This window comes from Lutra lutra, chromosome 2 (assembly GCF_902655055.1).
Source record: "Lutra lutra chromosome 2, mLutLut1.2, whole genome shotgun sequence".
Taxonomy (NCBI): Eukaryota; Metazoa; Chordata; class Mammalia; order Carnivora; family Mustelidae; genus Lutra; species Lutra lutra.
In genome coordinates, this window is record NC_062279.1 from 32,583,688 (window position 1) to 32,608,148 (window position 24,461).

A 24,461-nucleotide genomic window follows, 5' to 3' on the forward strand; every position below is an offset into this window, starting at 1 on the left:
AAGCTTGAAATCAGGCAACGTGATGCCCCCAGGTTTGTTTCTCTTTTTCAACATTTCCTTAACAATTCGGGGTCTCTTCTGATTCCATACAAACTTTAGGATTGTTAGTTCCAGCTCTTTGAAAAATGCCGGTGGAATTTTGATTGGGATAACATTGAAAGTATAGATTGCTCTAGGCAGTATAGAAATTTTAACAATGTTTATTCTTCCAATCCATGAGCATGGGATGCTTTTCCATCTTTTTGTGTCTTATTCAAGTTGGTGTAGCCACTTTGGAAAGCAGTGTGGAAATTACTTAAGAAATTAAAAATAGAGCTACCCTATGACCCTGCAATTGCTCTACTGGGTATTACCCCAAAGATAGAGATGTAGTGAAAAATAGGGCCATCTGTACCCCAATGTTCACAGCAGCAATGGCCACAGTCACCAAACTGTGGAAAGAGCCAAGATGCCCTTTAACAGATGAATGGATAAAGAAGATATGGTCCGTATATATAATGGAGTATTATGCCTCCATCAGAAAGGATGAATACCCAATTTTTGTATCAACCTGGACAGGACTGGAGGAGATTACACTGAGTGAAATAAGTCAAGCAGAGAGAGTCAATTATCATATGGTTTCACTTGTGGAGCATAAGGAATAGCACAGAGGACACTGGGAGATGGAGAGGAGAAGGGAGTTGGGGGAAATCAGAGAGGGAGACAAAACATGAGAGACTGTGGACTCTGAGAAACAAACAGGGTTTTGAAGGGGAGGGGGTGGGGGGGTTGGGTGAGCCTGGTGGTGGGTATTAAGGAGGGCTCGTATTACATGGAGCACTGGGTGTTGTGCATAAACACTGAATCTTGGAACACTGAAAAAAAATTAAATTAATTTTTTTTAAAAAGACATTCCCTTATATCACTTTCCAGAGACTTTTCTCGTTCTCTTTTTTTTTAAGATTTTTTTAAAAATTTATTTATTTAACAGAGAGAGACACAAAGAGAGGTGGAACACAAGCAGGGGGAGTGGGAGAGGGAGAAGCAGGCTTCCCGGAATAGAGAGCCTGATGCAGGGCTAGATCCCAGGACCCTGGGATCATGACCTGAGCCAAAGGCAAATGTTTAGCTGACTGAGCCACCCAGGCACCCCTATTTTTCTCATTATTTTTGATAGCTGCATAGTTCTCTATTGGAAGATTTACCATAGTTTATTCAGTCCCTCTCGTATACATGGGAATTTGAGATAGTTCTAATAGTTTACATTTACAAAGAATAACCTTGTACATATGTCTTTTTATATTTTTGGACACATCACAATTTTTTTTAAAGATTTCATTTATTTATTTGACAGGGAGACAGAGAGCACAAGTAGGCAGAATGGCAGGCAGAGAGAGAGGGAGAAGCAGGCTCTCTGCTGAGCAGGGAACCTGATGTGGGACTCAATCCCAGGACCCTGAGATCATAAGCAGAGCCAAAGGCAGCCGCTTACCACCAGAGCACCCAGGCGCCCCTATTTTTAAAGTTTCTAGTACATAGTAAAAATTAGTCACCCAAACTTCTAAGCATGTAGAGGGCCTAAATTCTCCCCTGATCTGCATTCTCCGAGGAGGTTATTACTGGCTATGCCTGTCATCTGCTGCATAAAGAGGAAAAAAAGAAATGTCTCAGATTGAGAAAGATTAAAAATCAAGAGACAATTCAGAGTACTAAATCTACTGAGGAGTGCAAGGAGGGCTAAACATAACTTAACAGCAGCAAAGCCATTTGAACCAGGGTGTTTGGGAAAAGGAAAGTCAGAGTCAGAAGAGTCTCGGCCTACCGTGAGTGGAGTCCTTTGCAAGGAATGGGGAAGAAACTTCTGTTAAGAGTTGTCACAGGATGGGGCCGCCTGGGTGGCTCAGTTGGTTGAGCAACTGCCTTCAGCTCAGGTCATGATCTCAGAGTCTGGGAATCAAGTCCCACATCGGGCTCCCAGCTCCATGGGGAGTCTGTTTCTCCCTCTGACCTTCTCTCCTCTCATTCTCTCTCTCTCTCTCAAATAAGTAAATAAAATCTTTAAAAGAAAGGAGAAGCAAATGACTCCCATTGCAGAAGTCCTGGCCAAGTAGGCTCATTTTTTGAAAAAAAAAAAAAAAAATCCAAACTATTATTGATGGAAATACAAGAGATGGAAGCTACAGGAAATAAAATAACTTGTTCCCTGTCTGACATTTCTCGTAAATGCATCTAGGGCTTCCTGACCCACATCGCTCCATTTGAGAAATCTCCCCTAAGACAGTTCTCCAATTTTTATAACTTTGAATTGACGCATATTAAAAAGAATAATTTCTGGCTGTGTGGCTGTTGCTTTTAACTTTATCCTGGTTTGCCTTAAGTCAAAAAGATATTAAGAGTCCATTAATGTAACAAAGGAAAACAGAAAATTGTTGAAATTATCATTATGGTATCTAAGCATTCCTCCCAGTAGGGGAAAGAGGTTTGAAGTACTAAACAAATACCTTCATCCTCCTTGTCCAAATGCTAAAATAATTGAAAGAAAGCCTTAGACATCAGAGAGAACAAAAAGGCAGCTTTAACTGCAAAAAAAGGAAACAAAAACAGAAAGCAAAGCAAGCAAAAAAATCCAATTTGGACAATGTGATTTAATATCTGTGATACAATGATATTGTTAATGTTTTATTCCCATCACAGGAGGAGGAAAAAAAAAAAAAAAAACGACCAAAGACTTCCCTTGTGGAAGTCTGTCTAACAGAAAATAGAAGCTTCCTGCCAACGGGTTCAGTCTAAAAGTGGAAAGTAGGAGGTTGGAAGTGGGCACCCTCCGGGATAATTTCCAGATTCATCAATCAGATAAGTAACTTCTGTCCCCACGTGCAGACTGATTGAAGATGGGGAAGAAGTTAGGGCCCTTCTGCATGCATCGGCTAATAGTGAGAAAGTTGTAAACCCATCTGCACTACTGGGAAAATAACTCCCAATATACATCCTTTCAAAGGTAAGAGCGTAGGCCTACTACTATGCTCCAAAGCATTATTCAGAGGCACACTTGTTGCCTTTCTGATGTGGTCCTGTGTTAGATATATCTAATAAACCTCCTCTGAGGTTTATTAGATATATTTTGGTAGATCAGATCCAACTGGGTCCTGATCTCAGAAGAATGTTTGGTGGCAAAGCTCTTAGCAAGGGGCCTGGGGCTCCTAATCCATGATAATTAAACACTCCAGACTCCTACTGCTTCTGCCTGTCATTTTGTTTTCTTGTTTTTGAAAAAAAATTTTTTTTAATCTGATGCTGCTTTTACATCTTGAATTAATTATTCTTCCAAAGTTCCTTGATTTGTTTGTCTCATGTAGGGAGAGACAGGTACGAGAGTTAATTAAATATCCTCTTGTCAGACAGCTGATGAAATCTTCAGTACCACTGGTTCTGGTGTGTGTGTGTGTGTGTGTGTGTGTGTGTGTGTGTGTTTTCTTAACTTACTCTTCTGCTAAGTGACTGAAAGGCCGTATTGGACTCCTTATTTATTTTAACGTCTGGGTGGATTTTGAAAAGATCAGGCCACAGGAGCACAGGACCAAGGTGGCAGTGGGTGTCTAACCAGGTGATTTATCTGACAATGCTCACAACTAATTAGAACTGTGTCATCGCCAAAACCTCTTTCCTTAGCTCTGCACAAAGATGCTGTTACCTCCAGATCTTTTTCATTGTGTCCTTTGTGCTGATAGGGATGGACACAGCCCATTGCCTACAAGGATATAGGAGGCTGTTGGAGAGAATTGTGTCGCTACAAGAAGAACAAGATTATTACAAGAGCAAATATCTGGGTGAGGGATAGGGAGTGAGTGATTGGGAGACTGGCAGCACTTAAACACCATCTGGGAGGAGAGAGTACTTTTTTTTTTTTTTTTAACTTTATGTGTAACAAAGAATAATTTCCAGGCTTTTTAGTATCTACAGTCACAGATATTATTTTCTTATTCTAGTGAGTTTAGTTACTTAGAAAAGGGTATATATGTTGTCTTTGGGGTAAGGACAGATGAGAGGGAAAAAGGTCAGATATAAGATTCTTCTAAATAATCCCTAATGTTATTTAAGAGATGATCTCTTGTCCCTGGAAAGTTAAATCATGGTTTATTACAATAGCCAGAAGTTACATATAAGCCATGTGCTCTTATTCCTTTTACGGAAGGATGTAATTTCTCAAGATAAGTTATTTATTTCCTGTTTCACAATCCCCAAGAAGAGGTGCCTTGTATTTCTTCATTTGAAATAATGAGGATGATTTTTTTCCACATCATGAAAAAAATAATAAAATCCTCAGAAATCACGAAATCCAGGGCTGCCTTGTCTGGTATCCCTTCCCTCAGTCATGCAGTGGGATTTTGGGATTCATCATCTACATGTCTTGAAAAATATTATTTTTTACCGTGAGGTTATAGGCCTCTAAAATCACCCCCAATCTTGGCTCCTTCATCAATTAACCAAAAGATCACCTGTATCACAAAGTTTTCCCTACTTATTCTAGCTTTAAGTCATCTTTCTTTGAACTCCAATAATATATAGCTTGACCTCACCTATAATACTTTCCACACATTGTCTTTGACAAAGCTATTTTAGTCTGCTCCCTATTTTCTTTGGTACATATATTTCTTAAGAGGACGAACTCTGTCTTAAGTGCACCATTGTATAAATCCAACATCCATTCGGCAAGGTCCTGATCCCTTGGGATTTATCTCTAATTGGAGGCAGGGGTGAGAAATATAGAAAAAAAATAATGACACAAATAAACATATTCATTGCTGTGAATTCTGAAAAAAATGAAATAAAACAGTGATATGGTAGAGAGTGACCTGAGGAGGAGGGTTTTGTGTGAGAGAAAGCAGGCAGCAGTAGGTTGAAGAGTCAGGGAAGGCCAGTCTGAAGGCCAAGTTGAGGCCTCAGTGAAGAGAAATGATAGAGAATGTCAATATCTGGGATCAGGTGTTTTTAAGAAAAAGAAACAGAAAGAGCAAGCCCCTTAGCTAGCCATGAGCTGGGAATGGACTCCAATAGCAACCAACACCGGTGTGTGTGACCAAGCTTCTTTGGGGCATGGGCACCAGGGAGCAGAGCAGGCAAGCCCTGTGGGCTATGGGAAGGAAGATGTTAAGCAGAAGGGAGACACAGCTTGATTTTCATTGTTGAAGATGGCTCTGTGTAGAACAGAATTGTAAGCGAGGTAGGACAAGAGCAAGACCAGGAATGAGGATGAGGCCCCAGTCCAGGTGAGAGTAGTTGGGGCCTGGGCTAGAGGGGACAATAATAACATCTGGCACTGAGCTTTGGGGAACAAATAAATGGGTGAGTAAAACAATGCAATGAAGATGATAAACTTGAAATTGTGTGCCACCTCAGGAAACCACTTCTCTATGAACGTTGCCACCACAAATAGAGTGAAATATTCAAGAAAGCACAGGCTGGTCCTAGGATATCATTATACTCTCAGTGCCTATGAAGTCATGCATAGGTGGTGTTCAGTTAATGTTTGAGGGTGCTACTAATGACAGAATCATTCAGCACCCTTCAACTGACCATTCAGAAACTTGATGGGGAGAAATTACCCAATGAATAAATCCTCGCTTGGTAATCTCGAATCACACCTGGGTGGGGCGTAATCTCTTTGGGATCATGACACTTGCCCTCCTGCTCAGGAATCCTGACCCTTATCCATTGATCTTATTTACATTGATATTTTTGACAATCCGTTCTCAGCCCAAGGGTGGTGACAGGTGGATATGCGAATAGTTGCTTCTTTCTGGGGTTGGCACTACTCTTCATTCCTAAAAAGAAAGATGCCATGTCAGTAAAATACATTTTTATTTCTTTTGCATTATCCAGTAAGAATAAGATGAGCCAAACCACTTAACTGCCTTAGAGCTATGGCATTCAGTGACCCTGACTGCTCCGTTAACCTGAGCTGAATGTGAACAATGACCTCAAGGTCAAGATTTTCATTGGCCCTTCCTAAATGCCTAACCTCAGATTCCCCCAGGATCTTGAATGTTTGCTTTGCAAATAGAAATGTCAAAAGGTCTATTTATAAATGTGTATTTAGTGACCCAGCAGAAAAATTTCAGCCAAGAACTTATTTATTGGGGGAATGGTTCTACTCTCCGAATCAGCTGAAGGGATGTGGATAACTGTGGAAGATGGTCCTGGTTTCCTAAAAGGCATTGCCCTCAGCCCTCTGTCTCACCTTGTCAGTAGACATGCTGTGCCCTGCTTTGAGCTGGAGGATGAGCAGCCCCGTTTACTGCTTTGGGACAATGTGATGCGAATCAGCCACGAGACAGAGATTTTTATAGATGTTTTATTAATGTGTCCCTTGACTGTTCATTTGCTAAGGGTTTACAAATGCTCTATCAATTATTAATGGTCTTGATACCTAGCTTTAAAAAAAAATCCTTAAAGTTGGGAAAGATACGGGTACTGAATAATTCACACCCGCTGCCACTTCTACGAGACTAATGCCTTTTAACAGATAAGGCCAGAGTAATCTGGATTAAATTTGTTTATCTCTGGGTCTGTTTCTTTTTCATTCCTCTCAAAAATGGAGACTCCACCTTGAAGAACAAGGCCTATCATCTGGTTGTTAAAATTGAAACCAGGGAGCCAGGACTTTCATGGTTTCAAGCTAATGTTTCTCCTGACCTTGGGTAATGGTTGGAAAGTCATTTAATAGGTCTCTCTTCTTGACATTTTCAGATTTCTCTGGCTTTATTCTGCTACTCACTTCTCAATGAATTATTGAAGATGAATTTAACCAGCCACCCATTAGTTTGTACTTTTCTCACTCTTCATATATCACTCTGGGCCTGGCTTTTTTCCTTGCAGAGATTGAACCATGACTACCATGGTATCCTGACTCTTGGTAGATGCTTTTCTGATTTCTCACTACTTCACACTTCCATTTTGTTGCTTTTAACCAAATGTAGTCAGAAATCAAAGAGCATTTTGCATTGTGTGTATGTGTCTAAATGTATGGATTTTTCAAGGTCAAGAAGCACAGTGCATTTTCAGATAGATCAACTTCAAGATAGAAGGCATTTAGAGTGGGAAAGCATTTAGGATGGGCAGCAGAGTTCATCAAGATGATACTAGCTGGTCAGAGCTCCTTCTTCGAGTTTTAGGATGTGGGCCTAGGGCAACTAACCTAGTGATAGAAATTGGTCTAGATAAGCACAACCCGGGGAGTCCAAGACAATGGGTTTATTGCAGGAGACCCAACATGGGTGAAAGGGCATAGCAACAAAGAAGTTGTAAAGCAGACATTCTTGCATCTGAGTTCTTACATATTAGAATATGAGAGGATCCCAATTAGTAGTCAGCAATGTGAAGAATTTAGATTCAACACGGTGATGTAGGGAACTGGAGAGGGTCCATATAGTATCTGGTGGATATTACAGACTGGTCTGGAATTCCTTCCAATGGTGGATATTACAGACTGGTCTGGAATTCCTTCCAATGGACTGAGAGTGTCTCACAAGGAGAGTTCTACATCTGTCTACTTTAGTATCAACTCCAAGGCAAGGCAGAAGCACAGACCTGGGAACACCTGGGTGGCCCAGTCAGTTGTGCAGCTACCTTTGGCTCAAATCATGACCCCAGGGTCTTGGGATAGAGCCCCCTGCAGGCTCCTTGCTCAGCAGGGAGTCTCCTTCTCCCTCTCCCTCTGCCAGCTCCCCTTGCTTGTGCTATGTCTCTTGCTATCTCTCTGTCAAATAAATATATGTAAGAAGAGAAAGACACTCTAACTAGAAATAGAAAGGAAGAAAGAAAGAAAGAAAGAAAGAAAGAAAGAAAGAGAAAGAAAGAAAACAAGCAAGCACAGACCTATGGACCGACTCAGTGACCCAGCTAGAGCAGACACCTGCCATTGGGGCTGAAATCCCAGGACTTCTGTTTCAGTACCAAAGCTGTGTTCTTCACTCTGCTCACCCAATCAAATTCCTCACCAAATGGAAGCCTAGCCTGAACCTGAAGTTGATCCTTCTGAGTTGGGCCTTAGGTTACCAGTTGTTATCTCCAAAGGACTTTATGGCTGCCCTCTTTTCTCTACATTTATGCCACATTTCTGTTAACTCCCTTTCCTTGCTAAGCCTTGGCAAAATCTTTCCCAGCATCCCATGTGACTCACGGATTTGGAGAGTCAACACTGACTACCCTTTATGAGTAAATTCTAATCCCAAATTGATGATCAGTAACATAATAAGATGATCAGTAACAAATTAAATGCTAAGCCCCATGACATATTGGGGCTGAGACTGCTCCTGTGGCATTGGTTGTGGAAGACAGAGTAGCTGTCAGTCAAGGTCCCCACAGAAACTGATGGCACACTCAAATTAGGAAAATTAAAGGAGAAGTCTTTCTCAAAGGTACTACTTCCAAGGGCATTCAGTTAGTGGAAATCACAAGGCAGAATTTAGTAATCCAGACCTTATCTCTGAGAAACCCTAAGATATAAGGTGAGCAAGTAGTTCCTGAAACCAAAGAGGAGTTTTGTGGTGGTATTGCCCTCCTTGAGAGGAAAAGTATTCACAGAAGAACATAGCCACCTTCTACTAGTTGTAGGAGGTTGTTAAGAGAAGAACTATCCCTGCACTAACCCTCCTTGGATCTCTAAATGGGATGCCTGTTGGCTAAACTCACTGAAAGCCAGAAGACATGGGAATCCACTCATCTACTCCCAGGTTCCTTCATGCCAACCTAACAAGAATTTAGAAGTGCTAGGGTAGCTAGCTGGGTGGAATAGTCGGTTAGACATTAGACTCTTGGTTTCCACTAAGCTTGTGATCTCATGGTGGTAGGATCTAGCCCTGCATCAGGCTCTGCACTCATTGTGAAGTCTGCTTGAGATTCTCTCTCCCTCTCCCTTTGTTCCTCCTGCTCATGCTCACTCTCCCCTTCTCTCATAAATAAATAAATAAATAAATAAATAAACCGATCAATCTAAAAAAAAAAAAAAGAATATAGAAATGTGGAGATTGGATCTGGAGAGGTAAACAAAAGGAGCCAAAAAAAAATTGAAACCCATAGTTGGATTCATCAATTAGTTGATCATGGATAGGAACCAGGAAACATAAAGGTAAGGGACAAAAAGCAAAGAATGATATCAGGGTCCATTTACTCTGCCCCACGTCATAAAAAGCATAGTCAACACAATAGATGAAAACTAGAATCAGTATCCATGCTGCTTTGAATCAGGTGTGATCAAAGTGCAGCCCATGAGCCAAATCTAGCCCATGCTTATTTTTTGCAAATAAAGTTTTATTGGATCACAGACAGCCATGCCTATTTGTTTGTTTGTTGTTTGTGGATGCTTTCATGTTACATCTCCAGATGAGTGGTTGCAACAGGGACCATAGGGCCAATAAAGCCAAAGATAGAAAAATCTCTTGACTTTTATGGAAAAAGTTTGCTGACCTCTACAGTAAGTTGATTTGTAAAAGTAGAACATGTGAAGTGTTTTGTACAGTGTTAGTGGTAATGGTACTGAAAAAGTAGTAAGTGGTGGTTTTCTGTCCCTTCTCCCCTCTACATCTTTCTAATAAATTCTTCTGTGACCCGTATACAACATTTGCTTTGTTTTCAAATAAATACAGTGCAATGAATCAATCATGTTTGACTCTACCATAGTTCTCTACTTTCCCTTTCTGGATATCTTTTAAGTAGTGAATAGGTTGAAAGATGTTATGTTAACACAGTATGGCATCCTTCAGAGCCCTATAATAACAACAATGAAAATAATAATAATAAAGAAATACCTACAAAGTTTCCTAAGTACCAGGCCCTAGTCTAAATGCTTTAACATAGAATAAATTGTTCAAACTTTAAATAACTTAGAACTCTATGAGTAGGTACTTTTTAAGTATCATCATTACTGTTTTATAGATGAAGAAATAGAGACACAGAGGGGTTAAGTCATGGGCCCAAGCTTACAAAGCTGGTGTGTAACAGAACTAGAATTCAAATGCAGGGTAGTCTGCTTCCAAAGTTCATGTTCATTTCCCCTACACAATGCTACCTTAGCTTTTGAAGTTTCTGATATCCAGAAGGGTCATGAAACACTGTTTTGGTAATAGACATGTTTTAGCTAATTGAAAAGTAGAATGTATCAAATGAATATTATGATTTTAAAGTATCTAAAATATCTTTATAATAGAATTAATGCTCAAACTGTACCAATTATCTAAATTAATGACTGAGAATTTATATCTAGAGTTTATAACTTTGGATTATAAAAATCAGCTACTAACTTGTTGGTGAAGAGTGCATTCTTGCTAATAAAGTTTTCTAGGAAGAAAAAATAGAGCCTAAAAACAGAGAACATGTTGAATGTTTTTAGCACATTCCCTTAATAAAAACACATAGTGGGGTAGAGAGGAGTATATATGGACAAATAAATAAATCGGTGATTTGTAGGTGAAGAGAAATGGAGAAGTCCCTTCTTGAAATCCCAAGTGTATCCCAAACCAATGCACTGGGCTATTCATGACTTGGTTCGTGCAGAATATTCTTAGGTCTCCACTTCTCATCTTATTTAGATTAAAACAAATGATGTACAAGCATCATTTTCCCTGAAGCCTTCTCAAAAATGTCTATTGCAAAGCAGTTGCCAAACTTTTCTTTCCAGTATCTGATTTTAATTGGTTCACATCTTGTCGTTGAGAAATCACTTTGTTTGGAATTTTCAAGATACCTTTTATTCCAGCTCACAGGAATATAATTAATGGGTTTTGTGCTGAGGCAGCATCATAAAATATAACTTTTTTTCTTACTGTCCTGAAATTACCAGCCCAGTGATGAGAATTAAGTGATGTACTTTTAAAGTGCCTGTATTCGAAAAGGAATTGTTTTCTGGATGAACTGAATTTTTATTTGTTTTCCTTGTATGATCTTTAACATCCTCTACTCTCATCTCATCAATAAATTATAAAACCTTGTTGGAAATGATTCCCTTGTAGTGTTCTAGGCCTTGTCCCTCCATTCAGAAGGCAATTATCTAAAACACATCAGAGAGATCCATTCATGCTTTCATTCATTCAGTAAATAATTATTGAATACTACCACAGCCCAAATATTCTGTCTAGCCCCAGTGACACAAAGATGAAAAGACAGTATCTCTTCCCTTGATGAGCTCACTCTGTGGAAGAATTGAAAAAAAAAAAAAAAAGACTACATTATAACAAGTGTTTGTGTAGATAGTTGGGGGAACACAAAGGATACATAAGTTTGTTTTGCCTCACCGAGTCAAGGAGCAGCTTCACCAGGGAGGTGACATTTATAGATGTCCAAGTAAGGCCATTCATAACTTTCTCTAAATTTAGAATGATAGGCTTAATATCAAATGAGAAGATCAAAAAAATCATTTTTACATTTTAAAAATTAAAAATACTTAGAAAAAGGTGCGCAAGACGAATGGCATGTCTATCTATGGCATTCAACGGAAAGTAGAACTCATTATGCAGAAGATCCACGTTACCTGGAAAAATACTCACAACTTTATTGTTGTTGTTGTTGTTTTAAGTTGCTAATTTGAAATCAGTATTTTGTCCCAAATCAAGCTTATAGTCTATGTCTGACATGGACACTGAAAGATGTGGATTGGATGTCTACTCTCTATTCTATTCCTCTGCTCAATTGTTTATCCCTGGATTCACAGTCTTTCTTCATTATGAGCATTTACAAGAAATCCTGATGGCTGGTAAGGCAAGGACCCTCCCCACATCCTCAGAAGTTTTTGGCCCCTCTTGGCCCTTGGCTCTTCCAAATAAATTTACAATCATCTTATCTTGTCCATATCAACTCCGTAAAAGAATTTTTGGTTATTATTTGAAACTGGACTAAATATATAGGTAAACTTGGTTAAAATTTATATTATCACAATATTCTTCTCCATGATAATATTTTTCCTCTATTTAGATCTTTGAAAACATCTTGCAATACAATTGTATGATTCTCTTCTTCTCTCTATTCTTCTCTTTCCCTCTCTTCTCTTCAGAATTCTAAAAGTAACGTCAATACTCCGGGATTCTGGATCATATCTTCACACCTGATCTCCCACAGTCCAGCTTTCTGCAAATGTCTCAATCCAGTTGAAGTCCAATGCCCTATGGCTCTCCTCTGAAGCCTTCCCTGATCAATTGTAACCCTCTATGATCACTTTCTGGCTGTTTTCCCTCCCCTGCATATTATTACTTGACTTCAGTATGTAATTGTTAAGAGGTTTTTTCACTGGCCTATGGTTGTCTGCTGTAGTGTGGTCTACAGGAGCCCAGGACTTGTCTACAGGAAGCCTATGCCTGCTCTCTACTTTGCAACTCTTGCAATGGGCTTCATAAGAGTTTGACTTTAGTTAGACTGGCACTCAAAATCCTTTATTCAAGGAACAAAAGGCTTCAGCAAAAGATTCTTTTATCCAAGAAGTCTCTTGTGTTTAGAGTCGATGCCATGTCCTGATGAATCGCAAAAGAAGAAAGCTCTCCCCCTCACTGTTAGCTTCTCTTCCCAGCTTGTCAACATGGCTTTCTTCACACTAAAGAAAAATAATATATCACTTAGTATCAAACTATTTGCTTTTCAAATTGAATATCTCAAATAATAAATCACAAAAGAAAGGCCATGAATCAAAAATGCCACCTGAACATATCCTGTATTTTTTTTTTCTCAGCACAGCCTGAAGTGACTGCTATATTAGAATGAATCATCAGATAATCAACACAAAAGGCCTCATTTAAGTTCATTATTCATAGCGGAAGGCTGGCTTCGAGCCCTGATACACTTCAGAACTTTGGTTCACAGAGATGATAAAAACATTCAAAGATATGTCAAACTAACCCAAGTGTTCCCATCTCCATGTAAATGAGATGAGTCCTCCCTAAAGTCCTCCCTCTCAGCCTCACAGGGAAGCCTCCTCCTCAGCACACATCCTCCCAACAACCTCCTTGTTGGCAATGATGCCATGGAAGGTGGTCATTCTGTGTCTCGGTTAAGCAGGATGGCTCCTCACTAAGAGTGCCTCTCTGTCAAGTCAAATAATTTACCTTGTTTTCCTTAAGATTCCAATGTCACCCTAACTGGAGAAAGGGAGTGGATTTATTAGGTTACATGTTCATTCTGCAAATATTATGGAAGGTCCGCTGTGTCTGTGATGGTATACTTGGTGCTGAGGGAAGACAGGGGTGGACCAGATCAGATCAGCCCATAATAACTCACACCACAGATGAAGCAAGAGAGAAAGGACAGTGCTATCCTTGCAGATGATTAGACAAAGACAACAGATGTCACTAAGCACAAGAGAGGGCTGCTACTACTGGCTCTGTTCCTGAACTGACCCTCACATCAGTGTGTACTCCGTAGGTAGTGGAAGGTGCTGTAGCCTGAGGGACTGGGGAGCAAGTAGAAGACATCTCTACTCCATGCGTATTCCCAGCACAGACTAGCTCAGTGATGGAGGACAAGACATGCTCCTCTCTAAGACTCTGTTTCCTCATCTGTCAGATGAGAGAGATTTAGGAAGTGGTTTCCAATCTGAACTTCAGCTTTGTCCTTTTATGACTCCATGAAGCCACATCATAGAATTGTCCACTGTAAAAAAAATGGAACCATTCAAAGGTGCATTCCTCACTATTAGTTCTGTATTAAATAAGTCATGGCTGTGACAAACAACCTCAAAAATGCCAACTCTACAACCTGGTAATCATTTCAGATAGGAAAATGTTTCTGTTTGGAGTCCAGTGACTGAGGTGTGAATATACAGTATATACAGACTGTGCAAGAGATATAAAAATAATGTAAAAGGTAAAAACTTTGAATAAACTTAACTACTTTATACAAAAGCATTAATTTTAGCATATATTATATTTTTAATATAAAGCATTTGCCTTGGGGGCACCTGGGTAACTCAGTCAGTTAAGTGTCTGACTCTTGATTTCAGCTCTGGTCATGATCTCAGGGTAGTGAGACTGAGCTCCACACTGGTCTCTACACTGGGCATGGAGCCTGCTTGAGATTCTCTCTCACCCTCTCTCTGTGACCCTCCTCTCTCTCTCTCTCAAATAATTAAATCTTTTTTAAAAAATAAGCATTAGACTTGTTCTTTAAATTCAAAGGGATTTTCTCAGGAAGATAAAAACATAGTGGCTTTTCCATCTTTTTTTTTTAAAGATTTTATTTATTTATTTGAGAGAGAGAGAAAGGTCACAAGTAGGCAGAGAGGCAGGCAGAGAAAGAGGGAGAAGCAGGCTCCCTGCTGAGCAGAGAGCCCAATGCGGGGCTGGATCCCAGGACCCTGAGATCATGACCTGAGCCAATGGCAGAGGCTTAACCCACTGAGCCACCCAGGTGCCCCATGGCTCTTCCTTCCTGATGCTTATCTGTATTTTATATAATAACTACACATTACTTTAGTAATAAGACAAAACCTTTGAAATTTAATTTATTTCTAAAATAAGTATTTTTCTGAGGAGGCATTTCACTGGGTCTAGTATCAGTAAACCAGTAGTGAGTGATGACTCCAAGTTTTTGGAACCACCATCACTCAAACCAAGCCACTAGAGAGATTTCAGTTTTGAATCTACCCTCATTCAGTCTACACAGCCTATGGAGTCGCTGACTTTTGGGTCTGCCATCACCTCACCAGACTGAGAAATCTACCTGCCAATAAGACCAGTGTCCATTCATATCCAAGTGACTGTAGAAATAGCACGCACCTTCCTCTCCCTGTTTTTACAAGATATTCCCATTAGTCCTCTCCCCAATGACCATCTCCATATTCTTCTAAAGCCCTCCGCATCCCATTGTCCTCCTTTCTCCAAACCTCCCAATCCCTCCCTTTGTGAGATTAGAACTCATTGACCAACAAGCTTTTTGCCATCTTTAGACTTCTTTCCTCATTACTTTAACTGACACCTGCCCATCTTTTGAAGGTACTACTTCCTTTATTCCCTCTGAGGCAGTGGCAGTTTATTTTCTCAAATCTCACATCTTTAAGCTAGAGATGGATCTTGAGGCATCCCTGCTACCCATTGCTGCTTTCAGATCATTATCTTACCCATATAATTTAAAACCTATCCCTTCAAGGCTCATGATATTCGGTTATATCATTCCCTTCTGCTCTCTACTATTATCATTTATTATGCTGGCATAACTCCTTCCCATTCATCAAAGGCTTAGCTACTCGGCACAAGCTTCTTCCCCACTCCAAGGGCTGCTTTCATTGAAAACAACATGAGCATCCATTTCCCTGACTCATCCAAACGTGCCTCTCAGTTTCCCACCTCATTTTCAAGGAAATTCTCCCCCATGCCTGGGCTATTTCATTATTCGTAATGGTTCCACCTCCCAAACTCCAGTTTAAACACCATTTCAGCTACAATCTTTTTATTTTCCAGCCTGCTGCATTTGCAGCTACCATGAACACCCACCTTGAGAAATTATCTTTCTGGATAACTCTAACTCTGAAAAAGAGTTCTAGTTTGCCTCTAATATCTATGCTTGGCCTCTTCCTCTGTAATAGAAAATTGAATGCTGTCTTAGTACATAGACATCTGGAATAAGTATCAAACCCCACATGCTCTCCTTCATCTAGGGGTGACCATGTGACTCAAGTGTGCTGTTTCAGAGAGTGTCTTTACTTTTTAATTTTTAAAAATTTTTATTGTGTTATGTTAGCCACCATACAATACATTAGTTTTTTATGTAGTGATCCAAGATTCACTGTTTATGTATATCCCCCGGTGCTCCATGCAATACGTGCCCTCCTTAATACCCACCACCAGCTTTACCCGTTCCCCCCACACCCCATCAGTTTGTTTCTCAGAGTCCACAGTCTCTCATGATTTGTCTCCCCCTCCAATTTCCCCCTCGTTACTTTTCCTTTACTTCTCCTAATGTCCTCCGTGTTATTCCTTATGTTCCACAAGTAAGTGAAACTCACATATGATAATTGATTTTCTCCACTTGACTTATTTCACTCAGCATAATCTCCTCCAGTCCCAGCCATGTTGATGCAAAAGTTGGGTATTCATCCTTTCTGATGGCTGAACAATATTCCAAGGAAGGGTGCATGGTCTGCTTGTTCTTTTTTCTTTCCAGATTGTTAAAAAGTAGACATTATGGTTGAAAATGCAACAACCCTCTTGTCTCATGCAGTGATTCTGGGAAAGGAAACTACACATACCTGATGAATCAGATAGGACACACCCAAGCACAGTAATTTGTCATACATAGACTATCCCTAAATTTAATGAATGTTGAAAGACAGAAAATTTCTCTCTTGCTTCTTATCGTTATTGTGAGTTTGTTATCATTTTGTTTTGGTTTTAGTTACTCACAGTTAAGGCTAATCACAGCTAATATACAAATTACACACTCTCTCCATACCTATCACTGAACAGCTGATCACTCATACTGCCAAAGGCAAATAACCAAAAGATGACTTCCATTGCAAATTTATGATACACCCCAACATAGTCTTTCAACACTACTCAAACATCATACCATATTTTTCCTATCAACTCTACCACCCTCCAAGATGATTTCAGCCCTTTTCTACTCTCTTCAAATGTCAATTTACTTTCAACAACTTCCTGTTTTGTCAACAAAATATGATTTATTAGACAAGAACTTCTTAATTTTCACGATATCAAACAAATATACCTATCTTATCTGTCATTCTTCTTTATAAGACTCATCCCTCTAATTAACTTCTCAAGAAAAATGTCACCATCAGTTATTACTTCTGTATCATATACTCAGCCTCTCAATCTCCAGTTCTTTCCAGTGTTTTTTGCTGTGGATATGACTATTGTTGCTGTTGTTTTAAGCCTTTCTTCCTTTAAAAAAGAAAGCATGTTCACTCAAAGTCTTATCCCTATAAGCTATCACTCTTTCTCTCTTCTCCTCTACCTGTCTCTTCCAGTTTGGAGTCAAATTTCTAAAAGAAGCTGTCTATTCTTAAATTCCCTTATTTCTTATCTTTCTGTCACACTAAAAGATGTCGTCCAGTCGATCATCCCACTGAAAGAGCTCTTCTTAATGGCACCATTGGCTGTCATGTCACTATGATCACCAAAGAGTTTTCAATTCTTATCTTACTTGACCTCCTGGTAGCATTAGGTGTTGACATCCACTCTTCCACTCTGTCCTTCCTGGAAACTGATTTTCCCTTAGTTTTTGTGAGCCAACAGTATCCTGTTTTTCCTTCTACACTTTTGGGAACTCTTTTTCCATTTCCTAGGATGTTTATATGCATCTATGAGGCATTACATAGTGGAGTTCCTCAAGACTCATTCTTAATCTGTCTTCTCTTTCTCTTCCTAGAGAATTTTATTCAAAATCAGAGCCAAATTTGCCACCAAAATGCACATATTTCACTAATTAACATATTTAGCACAGTCCACTTTTTGATTTCCAAAACCAATTTTAGTTGACATATTCACCTCCTTAGGAAAATACTTTGTACACATGAAATACTATAGAAGTATTACATATTGCGTGTGTTATATGTCCAGCTGTATGTTTGTTCTGTCTGAGATATATCAGAGACACCTTAAACTCAGTATGTTCAAAATGACATATATGTCCTTCCTCTACCACCCCATATGGTATTTTTTCCAATGTTTCTCTTTCAGTGACAGCCAGCACTTATCATCTATCTGTACCAGTCAGAAACCTGGTTGTCATATGGTACTGGCACAAAAACAGACACAGATCAGTGGAACAGAATAGAGAGCACAGAAGTAGACCCTCAACTCTATGGTCAACTAATCTTCAACAAAGCAGGAAAGAATGTCTAATGGAAAAAAGACAGCCTCTTCAACAAATGGTGTTGGGAAAATTGGACAGCCACGTGCAGAAAAATGAAACTGGATCATTTCCTTACACCACACACCAAAATAGACTCAAAATGGATAAAGGACCTCAATGTGAGAAACGAATCCATCAAAATCCTTGAGGAGAACACAGGCAGCAACTTCTTCCTAGGAACATCACCAAAGGCAAGGGAAGCAAGGGCAAAAATGAACTATTGGGAGTTCATCAAGATCAAAAGCTTTTGCACAGCAAAGGAAACAGTTAACAAAACCAAAAGATAACTGACAGAATGGAGAAGATATTTGCAAATGACATATCAGATAAAGGGCTAGTATCCAAAATCTATAAAGAGCTTATGAAACTCAATACGCAAAGAACAAATAATCCAATCAAAAAATGGGCAGAGGACATGAACAGACATTTCTGCAAAGAAGACATCCAGATGGCCAACAGACACATGAAAAGTTGCTCCACATCACTCGGCATCAGGGAAATACAAATCAAAACCACAGTGAGATACCTCACACCAGTCAGAATGGCTAAAATTAACAAGTCAGGAAATGACAGGTGCTGGCAAGGATGCGGACAAAGGGGAACCCACCTACACTGTTGGTGGGAATGCAAGCTGGTACAACCACTCTTGAAAACAGCATGGAGGTTCCTCAACAAGTTGAAAATAGAGCTAACTTATGACCCAGCAATTGCACTACTGGGTATTTACCCTAAAGATACAAACGTAGTGATCCGAAGGGGCACGTGCACCCAAATGTTTATAGCAGCAATGTCCACAATAGCCAAATTATGGAAAGAACCTAGATGTCCATCAACAGATGAATGGATAAAGAAGATGTGGTATACACACACACACACACACACACACACACACACACACACAATGGAATACTATGCAGCCATCAAAAGAAAAGAAATCTTGCCATTTGCGATGAAATGGATGGAACTAGAGGGTTTTATGCTTAGCGAAATAAGTCAATCGGAGAAAGACGACTATCTTATACTCTCCCTGATATGAGGAAGTAGAGATGCAACGTGGGGGGTTTGCAGGGTAGGAAAAGAATAAATGAAACAAGATGGGATCAGAAGGAAGACAAACCATAAGAGACTCTTAATGTCACAAAACAAACTGAGGGTGGTCGGGGGGAGGGGGGTGGGGGTGGGGTTATGAACATTGGGGAGGTATGTGCTATGGTGAGTGCTGTGAAGTGTGTAAACCTGGCAATTCACAGCCTGTACCGCTGGGGCTAATAATACATTATATATTTATTTAAAAAAATAAAATAAATAAAATTTTAAAATAAGGGGAAAAAAAGAAAGAAACCTGGTTGTCTTTTTTTGATATTTTCTATTTATTAATTTACCAACCAAAAATATAACAAATGCCTCTACTTACCTCTATCTCAAACTTTAACCCTCCTTTCCCATTGCTATCTGCTCTGGCCTAAATTAATGCAACTGTTTTCTAACCATTTACCTAAATTCTCTTTCTCTATTTGCCACTTGGAAACTGGGACACCTTTTGAAAATAAAAATCAATTTTTATCACTCTTCTCCATGGCATATACACTTAACAATGGTTCCTTGATCTTATTTTTTTTTCTAGTTCTTAATTTTTTTAATTTAAATTCAATTTAGTTAATGTACAGTACATTATTAGTTCCAGTGGTAGAACTTTGTGATTCATCAGTTGCATATAATCCCCAGTGCTCATACATCAAATGTCCTCTTTAATGCCCATTATCTAATTACCCACCCCCCACCCACCCTCAGTTTGTTGTCTACAGTTTAGAGTCTCTCATCGTTTGCCTACCTCTCTATTTTCATCTTATTTTATTTTTCCTTCCTTTCCCCTAAGTTGATCTGTTTTGTTTCTTAAATTCCACATATGAGTGAAATCATATGGTAATTCTTTCTCTGACTGACTTACACTGCTTAGCATAATGAACTCGAGTTCCATCCGTGTCTTGCAAATGGCAAGATTTCATTCTTTTGATGGCTGAGTAATATTCCTCTGTGTGTGTGTGTGTGTGTGTGTGTGTGTGTGTGTATCACATCTTCTTTATCCATTCCTCTATCAATGAACATCTGGGCTCTTTCCACATTTTGACTATTGTGGACAGTGCTGCTATAAACATTGGGGTGCATATGTCCCTTCAGATCGTTACATTCGTATTTTGAGGGGTAAATACCTAGTCGTGCAATTGCTGGGTCATAGGGCAGCTCTATTCTTAACTTCCTGAGGAGCCTCCATACTATTTTTCAGAGTGGCTGCAGCAGTTTGCCTTCCCACTGACAGCGTAAGAGAGTTCCCCTTTCCGTGCATCTTTGTCAATAATGAACATTAAGAACATTCTAACAAGGGAAACAGTGAGGAACACAGGTCTGAAGTAATGTGACATTCATAAGGGACAATCCAGCTAAATATGGCTGGATGTGAGAATTTACATGAGATCACAAGGGATCTAAAGTTAGGAATTATCTCACTGATAAGGAAAATCTTTTAAATGTTTGACTAAAGGTGTTTTAGGGATATGAATTTACTCAAAGTCATTCAGGAAAAAAAGACACAGAAAGAAGATGGGCAGAACAGATAGAATTTCACCATTTGTTCCACTTAGATATGCTGAATAAACTGTGAAAGGAAGAAGAAACTAATGTTTATTGGGTATGTATTAGATTACATTACATACTTACATACAATTTGCCATTTTACCTCTAGAAAACATTTTAAAAATTAATTGTTATCACTATTTTATTTCTCTCTGTTTCTCTCTCTCTCTCTCTCTCTTTAGAAAGAGAGCATACATCCAGTGTGGAGGGTGGGACAGAAGCAGAGGGAGAAAGAGAATCTTAAAGCAGTCTCCACTCCCGATGCAGAGCTCGACACCGGGTTCCATCTCATAACCCAGAGATCATGACCTGAGCCAAAATCAAGAGTCAGATGCTTAACCAACTAAGCCACCCAGGCACCTCCTCACTATTTTAAGAAAAACAAATGAATATTTAGATTAAATCTAAAAAAATTATAAATGTAGTAAATCATAGACTGAATATTTGAACCTGGGTGTGTACAATTACAAAACCTGTATTCTACAGTTTAATGCATCTTTGGAAAGGAAATGTAAGAAGAGAGATGAAGAATAGAAATTATATTAGAAAATGTAACATGAAAAACTTGGTAAATGTTTGAAAGTTCATCTGAAAGGAAAATAGAGTTGATAGACTATTTTTTTAAAAAGAGTTTATTTATTTATTTGACTGAGAGAGATCACAAGTAGACAGAGAGGCAGGCAGAGAGAGGGAGGGAAGCAGGCTCCCTACTGAGCAGAGAGCCCGATGCGGGACTAGATCCCAGGACCCAGAGATCATGACCCGAGCCGAAGGCAGTGGCTTAAACCACTATTTTTAAGTGATATTTTGAACCCTGATGACTAAGAGACAGAGAAACAGATAAATCTTTTTTTTATTAGAAAATGATTAAATTTTAAGCTATTGAACAGGATGTGATGGAAGGATATCTCATTAAGTAGGTAGGAGACACATAGCCAGGAGGACACATAAAGACTAAATAAATATTAAATTAGGATTTATATCTAATAACACTCACTGCGACCTTGCCCCAGTGTCCCTCTACTGCTCACCTCTTTGATGCTTGAGTCACCAGCTCTTGAATTAGACCTGCTTCGGGGTATGGATCTCTCAAGTTGCCTCCTAACCAAGAGTCATGATTGATATCCCCAGAAGTTTAACATCAAACCAAACCTTTTGCTGACTTGTCTCTGATCTGTTGCCTCTGAACTTTAGCTTTGTTTCTTAAAACAAATCTCAGCTTTGCATCCCAGTTACAGTAACTGTGATCTCTTCCTCTTACATGAGCCTAACCCTTGCTCTTGCATGACTCCCATATTTCCCAGATCAGGAATATTACCTCCAACTCATTCCTTGCTTTCAGGATCAGATATTCGGCACTAAATCCAGACAAGTAGGCTGTAATCTTGACAAATGTGGACAGTGCTTGCTATTTGTCTTACTATCAGCAGTTTTGTATCGCTATAGAAGGGCCACCTACTGGATCATCTCCATCAACATCTCACATGTTACATTAGCTCCACATTAAAATAATCATCATTATCATCATCATCATCATCAAAGAAACAAGTGAAAAACCTTCTCTGGAATCCACTCTAACTGTCACCATTCATAGCAAAGAAGTGTTTATATACAATAAAAGCTTGCGTTGACTCCAAATTTTGTATAAAGCAATCAGCAACTTAATGTTGTCTGACCAACCAACAGCAAGAGAGGGTGAGTTAAAGTTCTTTATGTTGAAATGGAGAATGGGAAGAGTGCCCAGGCTGAGAAATCATAAGATTTGAATTAAGATGATGGAGAGTGGGGACCAAGTCCCAGTGTTCTCCCAGGGCAATTTCAATTAGTGCGATATCAGGGGACAGCACAAGGACAGCAGAGTCCTGGGAGCCCCAGAGAGCCATAAGATTCAGTCATCCGTGTCTATATTTGGACAGCTGCTATGTGGTGGCAGACTGCAGCCAGGACTTGGACAAATTAGATGATTGGAACTACCAGCAATGTTGGAAGTACCAACTGTGATACTTGCACAGCTCACATCTCATTCACCTGTGAAATAACAGCACTCCCTGTTTGATACAACTGAAATTTGTGGACTCTGTGCATTGGATTATGCTAGAGTTTTCTAAAACCGTGCTTTGTTTGTGTTACTCTTTGGCCCTCTGCAATCTCTTTTTATTCTCCCCCACTTCACTGAAACTGCTTTTGTCAAGGTCATTGAAGATAACCATAGTGCTAAATCAACTACACAAATTATTTGTCTTGACTTTACTTGACCTGCATTCAATATACCTGACCACATTTTCTTTCTTCTAACACACTCCTATGACAACTTCCATGACAACATCCTCTCTCTTTCTCTCTCTCTTTTTTTTTTCTTCTTACCACTGGGTCATTTTTTCTCAAATTTCTTTGATGTCTTTGATTCTTCAGTCTGACCTCTAAATCCAGGAACCCCTCGGGGCTCCATCCTAAATCCTTCTCTGTGTCCAGATGATCTCATCCACATCTATGGACTAAAATAGCATATTCATGTGGATTATTATTCTCAAATTTATATTTCTATAATGGAATTCTCTTTTGTGTTTCAAGATTTCATATCCAATGGCCATCTGCACTTGATTTTCTCATATTCAGCTCAAATTTTATTAAATTTTATTATAATCAGTCTTGTTTTTGCATCCTTCGTACCTGTCCCCAGAAATACCCTCTATTTTTTAATGTTGCATCTAAGCATTTTCAGGGGTGCTACATTCAGGAACTAAGGAGTCATCCCTGATTCTTTTCTTTCCCTTTGCCCTCTATTCAGTTCGTTTTCATTTCCTGTTCACTACATGTATAAATTATATTTCAGAGTCATCCACTTCCTCCATTTCTAAAATCATCCCTTTAGTCAGACTATCATCATCTCTTATCTGAGCAACTGCAGGAGACCACTGACTGTCTTCCAGTGATTATCATTCCCTGCCATCTCTGCTTCACATATTAGCAAGAGATCCTCTTAAGGGGTAAATTAAATAATTTTGTTCTCCTGAACCAAAATCCTCAGAAGCTTTTCTTTCAATTCAGAATAAAACCCAGTTTCTCTATCCAGTCCTGTATGATACCGTCTCAGAACTAAACCACTAAGTCACTATCCCCCTTTTATCACTAAATGTCATCCCCACCTTTTAAGTTCTTCTGGCATGCAAGTTCTTTGTCATCTTAGAAACTTCGAATTTGTCGTTCTTCCTCTATGGGATGATTGCCCTCTGCTCTCCTTTCTATAGGTCTCAGTGTAAATGCCACCTCCTCAAAGAAGACTTCCTTGACCATCTTAATTAAAATTGGCCCCTCCAAGTTAGTTGTTTTTTTTTTTTTTTAACTCAATCTTGCATGTATTCTCTTGTTAGTACTTAGCATCGTATGGAAGTGTTTATGTTTATTTACTTCAGCATGGACTAAAACTGTTGACTCTCACATTCTTAACATCGCCATAATGCCTGATGCATAGTGGACATTCACTATGGGTATATAGACCCTTTCCATACATGATTGTCAAGAGGAAATATTGTAAAGGGAAAAAAAATGGGAAGTATACTATTATAGATACAGAGAATTTTTTATTTTATTAATTATTTTTATTAACATATAATGTATTATTTGCCCCAGGGGTACAGGTCCGTGGGAGAAGATATTTTTAAACAGGAAAATTTGGTCTATAGTATTTTCTTAAGACCATTTAAGAATCAGACCTAAAGTCAAGAGGAGATCTGGAAAAGTTGTAGGTTACAGTTCTCTTTGAGAGGCTTTGTCAATCTTGTGGGTTTTTTTCTATATAATTTAACAAGGACTGGGATCATATAATCCTATTGGTCTGTATAGGACTTTGAAATGGAAAGAGAAGAAATGGAGCTAAGATACCAAATCTTTACTTACTGCTTTCTGGAAGACAGTACAGTGAAACAGTTACATTAAAAAAAAGTGTTGGGAGTTAGCTTTCAGTAGTTGTGTGACTTTATCCAAATTATTTAACATCTTCC